The sequence below is a fragment of the Pseudopipra pipra genome, chromosome 1 (assembly GCF_036250125.1).
Source record: "Pseudopipra pipra isolate bDixPip1 chromosome 1, bDixPip1.hap1, whole genome shotgun sequence".
NCBI lineage: Eukaryota > Metazoa > Chordata > Aves > Passeriformes > Pipridae > Pseudopipra > Pseudopipra pipra.
Window position 1 is genome coordinate 43,267,560 of NC_087549.1, and position 12,809 is coordinate 43,280,368.

Sequence of the window (12,809 nt, forward strand, 5' to 3'; positions counted from 1 at the left end):
GAGCGTATCCAGAGCCCATTACAGATTTTGCCAAAAATCACAGATCTTTGGTTTGCCTTATCAGCTCAAAGAAAACTGTGTCCACGGACCTTTCAGAATTTGAAGAGAAGCCTATGGCAATTTTCAGCTGAGTATGTGATGCTATTCACCCTGTAATCCACAAGTGCTCTCTCCTAATAAGGAGAGTTGGACCTTCAAGCAAGACACCTGTGTGCCCTAAGACAGCAAGGCCAGGTGATTCTTCAGCATCACATTGAAAAAAATTAGGGAAACAGGCTTCTGCAACCAAATCCATCTGCAGACATGTTCTTGCCACCTAGCTTTCCTATGTCCTTTCTGTAGAGATGCAACTAATGTTTAGGTCTTAAAAAGACTTATAAGTGTTTAACTATCAATTATTATATAGCCTGTTAGCTGATTGCCATCAATGGGAGGAGCTTAGCTGGGGAGTCTAGCTAGCTACACACAAAGATTTTGGAAGCTATGACCTATAAAGAAAATTTATTACATTTTGTACTGATAACTGATTTCCATGCAATTCTTGCTCATTGCAGTATTTCATACTTCACGATGCAATTCAAAACAAAAAGCCTGGCATGCACGAATTTCCACTGATCTCAAGCTGTATTAGTAGCTGTGTTGGTAGAATCTGAGCTGGTAGCAAGCTTCAAGTGGTTTGTAAAGGGATTCACTGCAGCAAAGTGTCATTTTCCACATTCCCAGTTGTAGTAAGAAGAGTGCCTGGATTCAAAAGACTAAATAGCCTCCTTTGTTTATTATATAATCTGCAAAACTGCAGGCAAAGAGCAACAAGGAAAGCACAGATCCTTCCTCTGAGCTCTCTGACATGCCTGCTCCTCAAAAGAAGTCTCTCTTCGGGTCATCACTTTGGTACTCAGCCTTTTGCTTTGGCAACTTTTTTTGAATTGCCAAGATCCCTATTTATTATGCCCATACATACAATTATCAACATCTACACATATGTATGTGCTTTGCTGGCTGCCCACATTCAGGCCCATCTGTTAGGTTGGCGCTCTGCCCACCGAGAAGTTGGTCGGTCCGTTCCACTAAAGCGTAACTGTCAAGTCGTGATGGGCTTTGGTGGGCAGCCAAGAGCCCTTCTTTCTCCAGGGAGGCAAAAGCCTCCCAGCGCAGCTCGAGTTTGTGTGGCGCACCACACGAGCACGCTCATTGACACGCACACCAAAGCAAAGAGGATTTCAAAGAGGAAAGAAAAGAGGAGAGCTGACTGGTACTTCAGACTGTGATCCAGACCTACTTTCTGGAGGTGATTATAGTGGACAATGCTGCTGCAGCTGAGCACAGGCCAACCACCATTTAACTCTGACTTTGGCACCAATCAAGTACAACAGGGCAATTGTGAGACAACTGAATAGATGTGAACAGCCACTACACAGGGCAATTCTGCGAGGCATAAGGGCATATACAAGTGGCCTAAAAAAGGCAGCTCCTTCCACATGTGTGTAGACTTGGTGAGCAACTATAGTTGCCCAGGAACCAGGAGTCAAGATCAGAACAACATGTGTCAGATCTTCAATTCAGCCCAGATCTTTCCAGGAAGATCATCCTAGCATCTTGTGCACGCTGCTCCCTTTCATGTTTCTGATTAAAACTGATCTTTTCTACTTGTACTATGTGAAGACAGAGGTGGGTCATGATTTGCTTTGGGAGTTTAATCTTCCAATGGCAATAATTACAATCCAGAAAATGCTGCTTTATCTTCCACTTTTCCTTTCCTCCAGTCACCTGTGGACTTAGCCACTAGGAGCCTAGCACTCAGTGTGGCTCTTCCTCACAGACGGAATCAGCTCACCCATCCTCCCTGGTGTCAAGTATGATGCAAACACAGTTCCGCCTTCCTGCACAAGCCAGGATGAACTGTTCAACGTGGTCTCACTGTTCAATGGGTCTATTCACCCATAAGTATGACACGCAAATTCTGGCACTAAACCAGCAGCTCCTCAGGAAGGCCCAAGGGCAAAATTATATCATGCTTTTACTTAAACCAACATGGTCAAACTATGGAGGAGTCTTACCAGTTAAACAAGCCTCCACTCACACCTGCGAGGAGCTGGTGATCAGGAGCAAGTTCTGGCTGAACTTTTCAAAAGCTGCAAACAACGTAGAAAGATTTCCTTTCCCCTCCTAATTTTAATCATGTAATAAAAATCTTACATTATGATTCTTACATCACAAACCAGTTTATAGACATTGCTGTCACACGACATTTTACTTGCTGTTACCTCTTTAGACAACTAAGCCAAGGCAGAGCTTGTCAGCACCAAGAAAAAAGAAAATCAAGTTTGAATTTCATTTTAAGTAAAATAAGCAGAGACATCCAGACAACTACATGAGGAAATTCCACATGTATCTTCTACTTCAATTTGGAATGGCTCTTCTAACATCTCTTCCCGCTAAGAAGACTAAAAAAGACCAAACCATTTGAGATACTGCATTCCTTCTTGACATCAATCTGGTCGAAGATTTAACTGAAAAGAGCCTTTATTTTTGTACTTTGTACATTATAGGATGAAATTCTGTTACGTTGTAATCTCTTTTGAACAATTATAGAAATCTCTGTATTTCCCTTTACAGGCTGTTCTGTTTATACAGAGAGAGCATCCCTGTACAAATGCAGTCTCTGTACAATGAAAGGTACAGCTCAGAATTTCCCTCTGGGTGCTTGTGACACATGCACAGGCATGTGAGCTGACAGTGGTACTTCTCACATAATCAGTATAAATATAGTGGTTCCAGGAAGAGATGACGTCACACATTTTATAGTAGAAGAACTGTATAACACAATTATATTCCCTAGCAGCAGTTGTGGATATGCCGTACGTTAAGTACTACAGTTGTGATCTTCTTCTCTCTTCAGTGGGAGGAAGAAAATACACTAAGACTGTATTTATATCATCATAAATGAAGGAAAGATTTAGCCCCGTAATTTCAGTCTCGGATGTTTTAAGTAGTAGGGCAAAACCCTGGCTCTACCGAAGTCAACAGCATCAGTGCAACCAGTCTCAGGTTTGTTGATCTCTACACCAGGGCACAAAGACCACTGAAATTTCCAAGTTTTTACAAGTGACTTGGCATTTTATCTCAGTTGCTGAGACTGCTAAATTGTCCCTGCACTGAATTCTCCACAAGAGACACTATAGCTATCTGCACATCTAGAGAATAGAATAGGTACCTGTCACTTAGATGAAGCATTTATGCTTTAATTGGAATTTGTATGATTTAGACCTAAATTGGCACAGCTTTCCTGCATGGTTTTCAATGCTTTCATTGTAAGAGTTTCACAGTTTAAGGCAATGTGAGAAGACAGAAGCATTTTTTGCAAGACCATGAACACACGTACCCTCTACTCCAAAACCAGTTGCTAACATCTGTCGTTACATACAAGAGCTTAAAAATATACAGATCAATAATGTTCTGCTACAATTTTCAAATAAAAAGCTCATGTAATTTTTTCCAAACACGGTCCCTCTAGAAGCTTTTGTAATGATGTAGGAGAGGGAGACATTGCACCACACTCTTCCAGGCCATTCCAATTGTCCCACACATAATTTCCCTGCTGCTCCCCCCCCTCCATTTTCAGCAAAAGTGTCATTCTTGTGCTGTTTCTGCAAGTGGACAGAATTTCGAGCATCTGCTCCCAAATGATTACAAATCAAGGAACCTTCATGCTCCATTAGCTTGAGAAGACGGTGTTATTAATGATTGCTATTCAAGGAAGTTCACAGTAAGTGTTTAAGTGAAGACACCTCTGATGTAAGGCTTTGTTTTGTTTCTGAAAACAGCTGAGTGAGCAGTCCTCACTCTCGCTGTTTAACATATTTCTGAAGCTAACACTTCTAAGAAATTTCAATTATTTTCATTAGCTTAGCAGTAACATCAGCTTCCTCTGGAAACAGAAACAATACTATCATTCTACAGTAATGCTCATGAAAGTCATTTAGCTTAAGCAAATACCAGGGCCTATGAAGATGCAGCACTGGTCTTAGTCCTCTACTCTTTATCCAGTTGCAGAAGTCTGAAAAAGCTGGTTCAAATCCAGAATGCAAAAAGTGAAAATTTAAGTATTAGGCCATATTACTACTGGACTTGAAACAATGTAAGAAATGAATGAGTATATCCTGGCAGACCCGATTTGCTCGACAAGGTAATACACCGTTATTTCCCCCATGATCTAAACCAGCAGCCTTTCATTTCAATAGAAGCAGGACCAACTCTGCAAAGGAAAGGCGAGTTGGAGGACTCACTGAGATTTTTGCCTGTTACTTGCCTAGGTGCACAACAAATGCAACGCATCCCATGCATGAATACCACATAATACCAAATTTAAAGATAAGAGATCTGACTCATCACTACACTGCACCAGTTTTGTGCCTACAGGGCTCCATGTTCTTCCACGGTGACTCAGACCCAAGACTCCCCTCTCTCCAGGAAAAACATGACAAGTCATGCAGTACATGTCAGACTTACCCATCAACTATAATCGCCATTTGCACTGTGAAACTAATTGGAATGTAACATTCCATACTACTTACAGTTTGCTGTTATGCCTAGAGATAAGAATATATATAATTAATGTAAAGAGCAGAAGTTTAAAACACAGTCAACTGAATTAACCCTCTTACACCTGGCAACACACAAGGAGTCCTGTTTAAGAAAGCGGTCCCTTGCCAAATGTTAGTAATCTCTATATGAGCACGCTAAGATTAACACCATGGAATTAAAGGGAAGGAGATTAGTCACTGGAACAAAAAGTTTCTCTGGAACAGTTCTCATTCCAAGACTGCTGCCTTCACTTTCCTAATCCAAAGCTGCTGAAACAGAAGAAATTTTCTGGACAACTGTAAGATAGGCATTGACTGTTTCTTCCAAAAGGACACGCAGTGTTTATGACAGCTATTTTTGGCTTTTGGCTATACAAATATAAAACACCAGGAGGCCAATTTTCTTCTCACAGCTTCATGTCAGTATATATTCATTGATTTCAGTGCAATTATATCTGATTATTTGCCTGGCATGGAAGTTAGACAGATCAGTGCTGACCCTTAAAGACAATTCTGAATGGACTTACACTGGGCAAAATGGACAGGAGGAGACAATCTATTCTATGGTCTCTGACAGCGTACAACTGTAGAAATCAAGGGAATCATTAGTAAAGAACTAAACCTTCAAAAGCCAAACAAACCAAAACAATTCATCCTTCACCTTGCTCTGAATCTTAATGGATTGCTATCCAGCACTTACCATAATGTACCCTATGCCTTTTTCCTGCTTTTTTTTTTTTTTTTTCAGGATTGGTGGGTTACCCTGGCACGCAGAGATCAAAGCCACATGTTTGTTTTCAGGATTGGGTCCTGAGGTACTCCCTAGAGAGAGCTGAATCTTCTATAGTTTAGCCTGCACAGTTTAGCCATCCCGGGGCACTTGTGCACACAATCAGTAACACACTTAAAACTGCTCATGGAAATGATTACACACCATTGGGGAACCACATATACTAAGTATTATATGCATAAAATATCTGCTTTCTTGGGATCACAGTCTGCACACATATGTAATTTCCTATTTACTACCACCACTGCAAGACTACAGCACCTCATTCTGACTACAGTGATATCCCATTGAGAGGTCAAGCCAGGAGCTGGTATTTTATGTGTGACTTGCTATAAGAAGGAAAGATTTATTCTTTGGCATTCTATTCTTTGAATTTTAACTTTGCCTTGTGAAAAAAGAAAAAACAAAATTCACATAAAACCACAAAAATATCTACTCCAATGACCATGGATTTTGAATAAATATAGGACCTTGACTGGTGACTGCAACAAGACGGCAAAACCTAAAAATGTGTCAGTAGGATCATTCTCTTTTGAAGAGCAATATAAAGACATGCACTTAAAATAGACATGGAATTGGCTTTTATTTCATGCTCACTTACCCTTTGACATCCAGAAACCGGGATGATTTAAAAATCTAGCACTCACTACTCTCTAGTTGCCATCATTCTATTAGTCCAGTTGTGTGCAAATTCACAGTTGTGAAAGACCACCTGGTATCCAGATAAAAGCTACAAAAACAGCTCCATAGCTAATGATAGTGTTAAACCGTAGAATCCATACCTTTACCCCCATTATTAAATTACTTCCACATCCCAAAAACAAGAGGAGGAGCAGAGGTACAGCATTCAGAACTGAACAGTAAGTTACAAAACTTTGAGCACAACACTATATTGAACGCCTAAGAGCACCAAATTTGTGATGCTGCTTCTTACTTGGTGAACCTCTCCTTTTAACATCTCGTGGATCACCAGTATCTATCGAGGATTACCAGGCAATACTGTTTCCCACCAATGTTTAAAGTACTACCTAAGGTATCACCTATGCTGGGAAGTAGATCCAGTGAGTAAGTAACAGATTCAACGGCCGCCAACAGTATTTCATTTTAGGTGGTAGCTGGTCTTCGGCATGGGAGAGTAGTACAACCCAGTTTGGCTGCAATGACCGAGATTTTCACTGCCCAACACCAAAGTTTGCCAGCGAGCCGCCGAACGCACAGGTAAAAGGCAGTCGCTGCTGCGTTGCGGGGCGCCGTCCTTTCGTCACTTTTACCTCAGCCGGCTGCAAGAGGCGACAGCAGCCGGGCAGGGACAGCCTGCCGGGTCCCCGGGGGGTCTCCAGGGACCCGCTGCACGGAGCGGCTGGGTGGGCGACTGGGAGACAGCCCGGCCGCGCCGCATGCCTGTGCACACTCACACACCGGGAGCGCCCCAGCAGCGCCCGAGGACAGACGGGAGCGCCGAGCAACCCCACAGGGGGCGGCCCCGGGAGGGAGGGAAAGGCGGAGGGGCAGCCCCCACACACACCTCCCCCACCCTCCCGAGGCCGCCCCTCACCTGCGGACAGCAGCGCTGCCGGGGAACCCCCGGCCCCCCCGCCCTGCTTAGGTGCACGGCAACAGGCGGCTGCGCCCCTCGCCCGGCACCGCGCACCCGCTGCCCCGGCCGGGATCGCTACCTCGGGAAGGCTCTGTGTGCTCCCGCCGCCGCCTGCTCCCGCCGCCGCTGCCGCCGGGGCGGATCAGCTGATATTTACCTGTGAGGTAATGCACGCTCCGTAAGGTCACCGTGCACCCGCCGCCGGCACACGGTGCCAGGCAGGAGGAGGAGGGACGCGCCGGGAGGAGCGGGAGTCGCTCCTGCTCCTGCTCCGCCGGCGCCGCGCACGGCGCCGGAGCGGGGCGGCCGCGCCGCGCAGAGGCAGAGGCGGCCGCTGCCGCTGCAGCTCCTGGCACATGCTGCAGGTGTCAGCGCAGGAGCTGCCCCGCCGCCCGCCCGCCGCGCCCGCCCCGCCGCGCTGCGCAGCCGCGCCCGCCGCACCGCGCCGGCGCCAACGCCACGCGCCGGCGCCCTGCGCGGGCTGAAGCCGCGGCGAAGCCGCTGCCCGGCCCCGGCGCCCCCCTCGAGGGACGCTCCCCCACCAGCACCGGCGGAGAGGGGCGGTGGGAGCGATGACGTAGTGGGGCGTGGGGCAGGGGCGCGGCCGGGCGGCGGGGCCGGGAGCCCCCTCAGGGCCCCCCGAGGGCGCGGCTCCGCCAGGGGGGTGCGGGTGCGACCCCCCCATCCCCGCCGGGGTGGCGGGCGGGCCGGGGGAGCGGCGGGGCGGGCGAGTGGAGAGGGATGATGTCATCCTCTTTTCCCGGGGAGGGCGGGGCTTGTCCCGGGGAGGAGGTGGGCGCGACGCCGCGGCTCCCCCGGGAGCCGGCAGAGGAGGGTGGCACGCGCGGTGCCAGCTCCGCACGGCGCCTGGACGGGCGCTGCCCCGGGCGGGGCGGGCGCCGTGCCTGCTGCGGGCTGTATCGCTCCGTGCCGCAGCAGCGGGGCGAGGGTCGGGCACCGGGGGAAGGCACCCCTGGCGGGGCTTCCCGGAGCCCCCTCATCGGTCCCAACCCCGGGGCGGGGGTCCCCCGGCGCCCCTCGTGTGGGTCCCCGCCATCCCGGCCGGTGCTCCAGCTGCAGGGTGCAGAGCGGAGCGCGACTTTGGCACCGCCACAGGCAGCGCGGTGACGTATTGGGGAAAGAGCACTTCATCCGAGCCGCGGTGGCAGCCCTTCCCCAGGATTCGGGTCCTGCAGGTGCAGGTAGCGGTGCACACTCTCGACTCCAGCGCGGCTCACTGCTGAGAGCAGAGGTCGGCCTGTGGGTGGGCGTGTAGGAGTCTTCCGAGCACATCGGGTAGCCCGGCTGTTGGGAATGATGAACAACAAAAGCTTCTGATCATCCTGCGGCTCTCAAAATTAGCACATTTACATCTGGTGAAGGAATCGAATTGTCTCCAGTGCTCAAGTTCTGTGACCCACTTTTTTCCCTCCCTAACTGGTCAGATAAGCCATAGGGATTAACCATGTAGGCTTAACACACAGGTACCTGAGAAGAAAATTCAGCAGCTTTCAGAGTAGCAGCCACATGTTTTCTTTCATCTTCAACCATAATTTCCTGAAAATAAGACACAGCTATCTGCATTGGAAATGCAATGCAGTCTTTAAAACAACGAAATTTGGAGGTTGGGTGGGGTTTTTTCTCTTAAGTTTTCACAGATTTTTCCTATCCACTTACAAAACCAATTAACAATATTTATATAAGTCTTTAGCTGCAATACTTAAAACTTGAGTTTGGATAATGCTGGAGGGTCTAGATCCTCCTAATCACACGGTGTCAGGAGGGCTGAAGGCTTTTGGGATGCAACTGCCTCGGTCCTATGTTAGGACTGATATTTTGACTAATCTAAAAGCAACGTGAAGAGACCACAGCTCTGTCTGGAAAAAAAAGAAGCAGAAAAATCAAAAGGAGGGAGGTTTGATCATGCTGGAAGCACAAGTGTGCCTGGTTAGATAGCTAGGGCATTACACTACTCTACTGCATGCAAATATTAAGAATCTACTCATCCTTTTAAAAGCCTGAGGAGCTGAGCACAGGAGAAAGGCACAGGCAGTACTGGATTCTCCCAGTGATGACACTTAGCAGCCACTGGCCTCCTCACACTGCTGAAGCAGTGAGAAGGAGAGCTGACAAAAGGATGAAAACGAGATTCAGGCACAGTAGATACCAAGTAGATACCCACAAGATTGTACCCTCTAGCTTGGTAAGACACACTGGGAATGTCGGAGGGGTGAAGTGCATAAGAGGTGATACAACAGCTGAACTAAGGTATGAGGTCATGGAGGTTGAAATGGGAGCTCAAAGTGAGGTGTGGTGGGTGATGGAAAACCAGCAGGTAAGTCTGTGTGTGTATCAGTTATGGAAGTTGATTATTATTACCACAATATAGCAGAAAAAACAGGGAAAAGGTAGTGCCACAGAGGATGAAATGAGTGAGCCTGCATAAGGGATTTTGTCACTGTAGTAATGAGGTAAGGGAAGATTTGTGTTTCAGCAGCGACATTTCAGTGTCAGTAACCTTACTGAAAAGGAAGAGTGGCACATTAAGCAGATCAGACCACGGGAGAATCTGTCTTTTAAATCTCTGTTTCCAGCTCACAGGAGAATATACCAGGAGACCTTGATGCTCTGTAGGGAGTCCGGTTAAGACATTTACAGGATCGAAGATGTTCATAGCTCTATAGTCTGCTAACTGGGAGGGCTGCTATAAATTATAGCTTCTCAGGCTTTGTCAGGGAGTGTTGCTTCATTTCTTGAAATTATGAGCTAAATTAATCACTGTTTTAACATGGCACTAAATTATTTGCACTTATAGGCAGTTTCACCACAATAAATCATAATCTTTCATTCTCTAGAACATGCCCTTCCAAGGCTGAGTGGGCAATGGACTCTCCAATCTATGGGTCACAGACCTGGCTGTGACGGTCTTTGCATGGCAAGAGAGGAAATGTTTTCAAGGGGAACTGGGACTTGAGTTGTCACGCTGCTTTTCAACGAACTATCATCACATAGAAGGCAAAATTCCCATAGAAAAATGCTTTGATTCTTGTCAAAGCACCACAGGAACAGGACTTCAGGACTTTACGTTGCTTTAGGTGTTGTTAGCAGTCTTGTAGCAGTGTGCTTGCCTGCCAAATCAGAAAGGTTATTTTGTTTAAGGTACACTGTAAATCAGCATTTTCTAAGTGAAGCTTTCCTCAAATGTCCAGTTTGCAGGAGAAAAAATGTGTTTGTTAGGTTTGCTTGAAATTGATGAAAACTAAATGAAAACCAAACCGAGAGTGGAAGCCTCTGCTAAGTGAAAATCCTGATTTTTGGCCAGTCTCATAGAGATGCTGATGGTACAAATTCTACAGGGTTGTTAGAAGACAGTCTGAGTGTTTCCTGCAACTGCGAGATGTATTTCAGACATCTGTTTCTTGCAGGAGAGACATTGGTTTGTGTCTACCAGAACAGGCTGCTTTCTGCAGTCAAACACCTGAAAACTTTTGTTCCCCCTCCATTAATTCTCATACCTGCAAAGCAGCACACTTCATTTACTGATCCTTTATAAATATCTCGGGAGCCATTCCTCCAGAAACCACCTCTTCATGCCCCTTTATATGGATGTATTTAGGTTATCTCACAAACTACTCTGATGTTTATTAGCTTCACCTGAGTTTGTCATCAACACTAGTCATTGATCAAATTAGAGGTTCATTCCAGCCAGGCTTAAGGTCAAGCTCCTAATTACAAGGCTGGAAAATGAGAATGACTGGGAGTAATTTACACTTAAAATGTAATTCTAGGGCAAATTTAACAACAGGTTCTTTTTTAGTTGCCCTATTATCTTTCACCTTGAATTTTTAAGGTGTCTCATCCATAAAAAAACAGGAGCTTAATTTGCACCTATACTGTGTGTCTTGTCTTGTTCTCTTCTAGCACAAGGGAAGTGTCTCAGGTGTGGTTCTATTTGAAGTTCAAAATAGTCCCTGCATTCCTGATCCTTTTTTCTGTCACACCTTCTAAGCAAACTATCCTATCACATGTTGACCAGCTCTTCTTTACAGACAGCAATTCATGAAGGAGTTTCCAAACCTTTTACTGTCATTCCTACAATTTACATTTAATAACATTAAAAACCATGAGGTCTGTAACAGTCCTCTCAGGTTTTCCACACACAGCCCATTTCCTCTTGGGTAACATAAATGGCTCTCTAACAGTGAAGATGACAGACATGATAACGACACATTTTGGCCCAGCTGCCCTCCCACCATGCAGTGTCAGCTTCTGGGGTTCTTAATTTGACATCCCCTCCCACCCCCAGTGCTGAAGAATGAGAGAAGATCACACCTCCTACATCTAAGAGAGTGTGAGGAGAGCAGGAATCACACTAGACAGTGCTGATCTTAATGTCAGCATTAACAAATCTAATCTTTCCTAGTTCATCTATCACTGTACCAACCAGGCATCGTTTTGTACGATTAAGTGCCTGTGAAATCAAATAATAAACTGAATTTGTTCCATTTGGGTACATCATTCGAACTGGACTTTTGGATACATCATCATTACTATGATCTTTAACTTATCGGAAATGCCAGAATACAGATAATAACAGTAAAAATACTGACACTGTACGTTAGTGGTTTCCTTGACTCATTACAGCCAGAGAATAAAGTCCATACTTCACTCTGGAAAAATGCAGTGCTTAACACTGAGACGTCACAGGGAAGGAATAGGATTTCTGCTATATAGAAATAAAAGATTTTAGTGGGCAGGGAACTACTGAACACTTAGTACACTGACTTATTTTAATTTTTTTTATTAATATTTTATTTATTCACGCCTTGGAAGAAGGAAACTGTTGACTGTTTAGCGTCAGATTACGTGTGTAACTCTAGGCTTTCTTAATGACATGGAAGTTAGAATTGTGATTAAGTCTGTTACTAAATTAGTAGGTTTGTGGTAACTACGTGAGTTTTGTTCAGAATATGATGGCAGTTCCAGAGAGGTCACGCTAAACAAGAAATATATTACCACAGACCTTTATTTGCTGGCAAAGTGAGGGGACTATTCACACCTAACACCTCTAAAGCATCTTCTGAGAGTATCGTTTGTTCTACTCCAAGAGGAGTTTAAAACGTTTTTAGAGGTGAGTGTTGCTGGCCATTACTCTGGTGACTGATGACACCAGGAGGCATCTGTCTTCCCTAGTTTTGATGCTGCTGTTGTGTGACAGCTTCTCAGGTGAGCTCCGATGAGCTCCCTCCCTTGCCGTATGAATCCAGCCTGTCTACCAGAGAAAATAATGGGTTTGAAGGGATTCTGAGAGGAGCACAACTGTTTTAGAAAGACAGACGAATGCATGGGAGGCTGTGAGGAAGCAGAGTAGTTTTTCACCAAACAATATTCTTTCAAACCAACTGAATTTCAGGTTGTCTGAGAGGATAAAACTGCAAAGGTCGCCAGTTACAATAGTAAAATATTTAATTCCCTTTTAGAAATTAATACTTAATAAATTGTACACTCCAGAACTGACAGTTGTCATTCGAGAGAGTGACAACATTGTACTACACAATTATTGTCAGCCAATATAAGCAAGTTGGTGACTGTTCTTTGCACTAATATAGTGTATGGTGTATCACTGTGCTGTTCTGTTCTATATCTTGAAAATGCAAAAGCTAAAGCTTCAAAGAGTTTGGAAGCTGGCTATTGTAATAATACTTTGGAGCAGTATAGGGCTTTACAGAGACTTTAATTTCATTAGCACATTGCTGCAGTTTGTGCCAAACAGCTAAATACTATGCAGCATTTTAAAATGGAAGTGAAGTTAAATGTGTATCATCTAGACCTCTGCATA

The 12,809-nt window shown here is 45.4% G+C and overlaps 1 protein-coding gene across 4 annotated transcripts in view; it reads right to left on the reverse strand.

Moving 5' to 3' along the window:
- Positions 1-7,314, reverse strand: part of DTNA (dystrobrevin alpha) — a 226,237-nt gene extending 218,923 nt beyond the window's left edge. For 3 of the 4 annotated variants that reach the window (XM_064653808.1, XM_064653837.1, XM_064653786.1), the window contains exon 1: positions 7,128-7,313. The gene's annotated coding sequence lies outside the window, so the exon portion shown is untranslated. Of the gene's footprint in view, positions 1-7,127 lie in introns of all 4 variants that reach the window. The other variant, XM_064653912.1, reaches the window with a different exon arrangement.
- Positions 7,315-12,809: the final 5,495 nt, after the last annotated feature.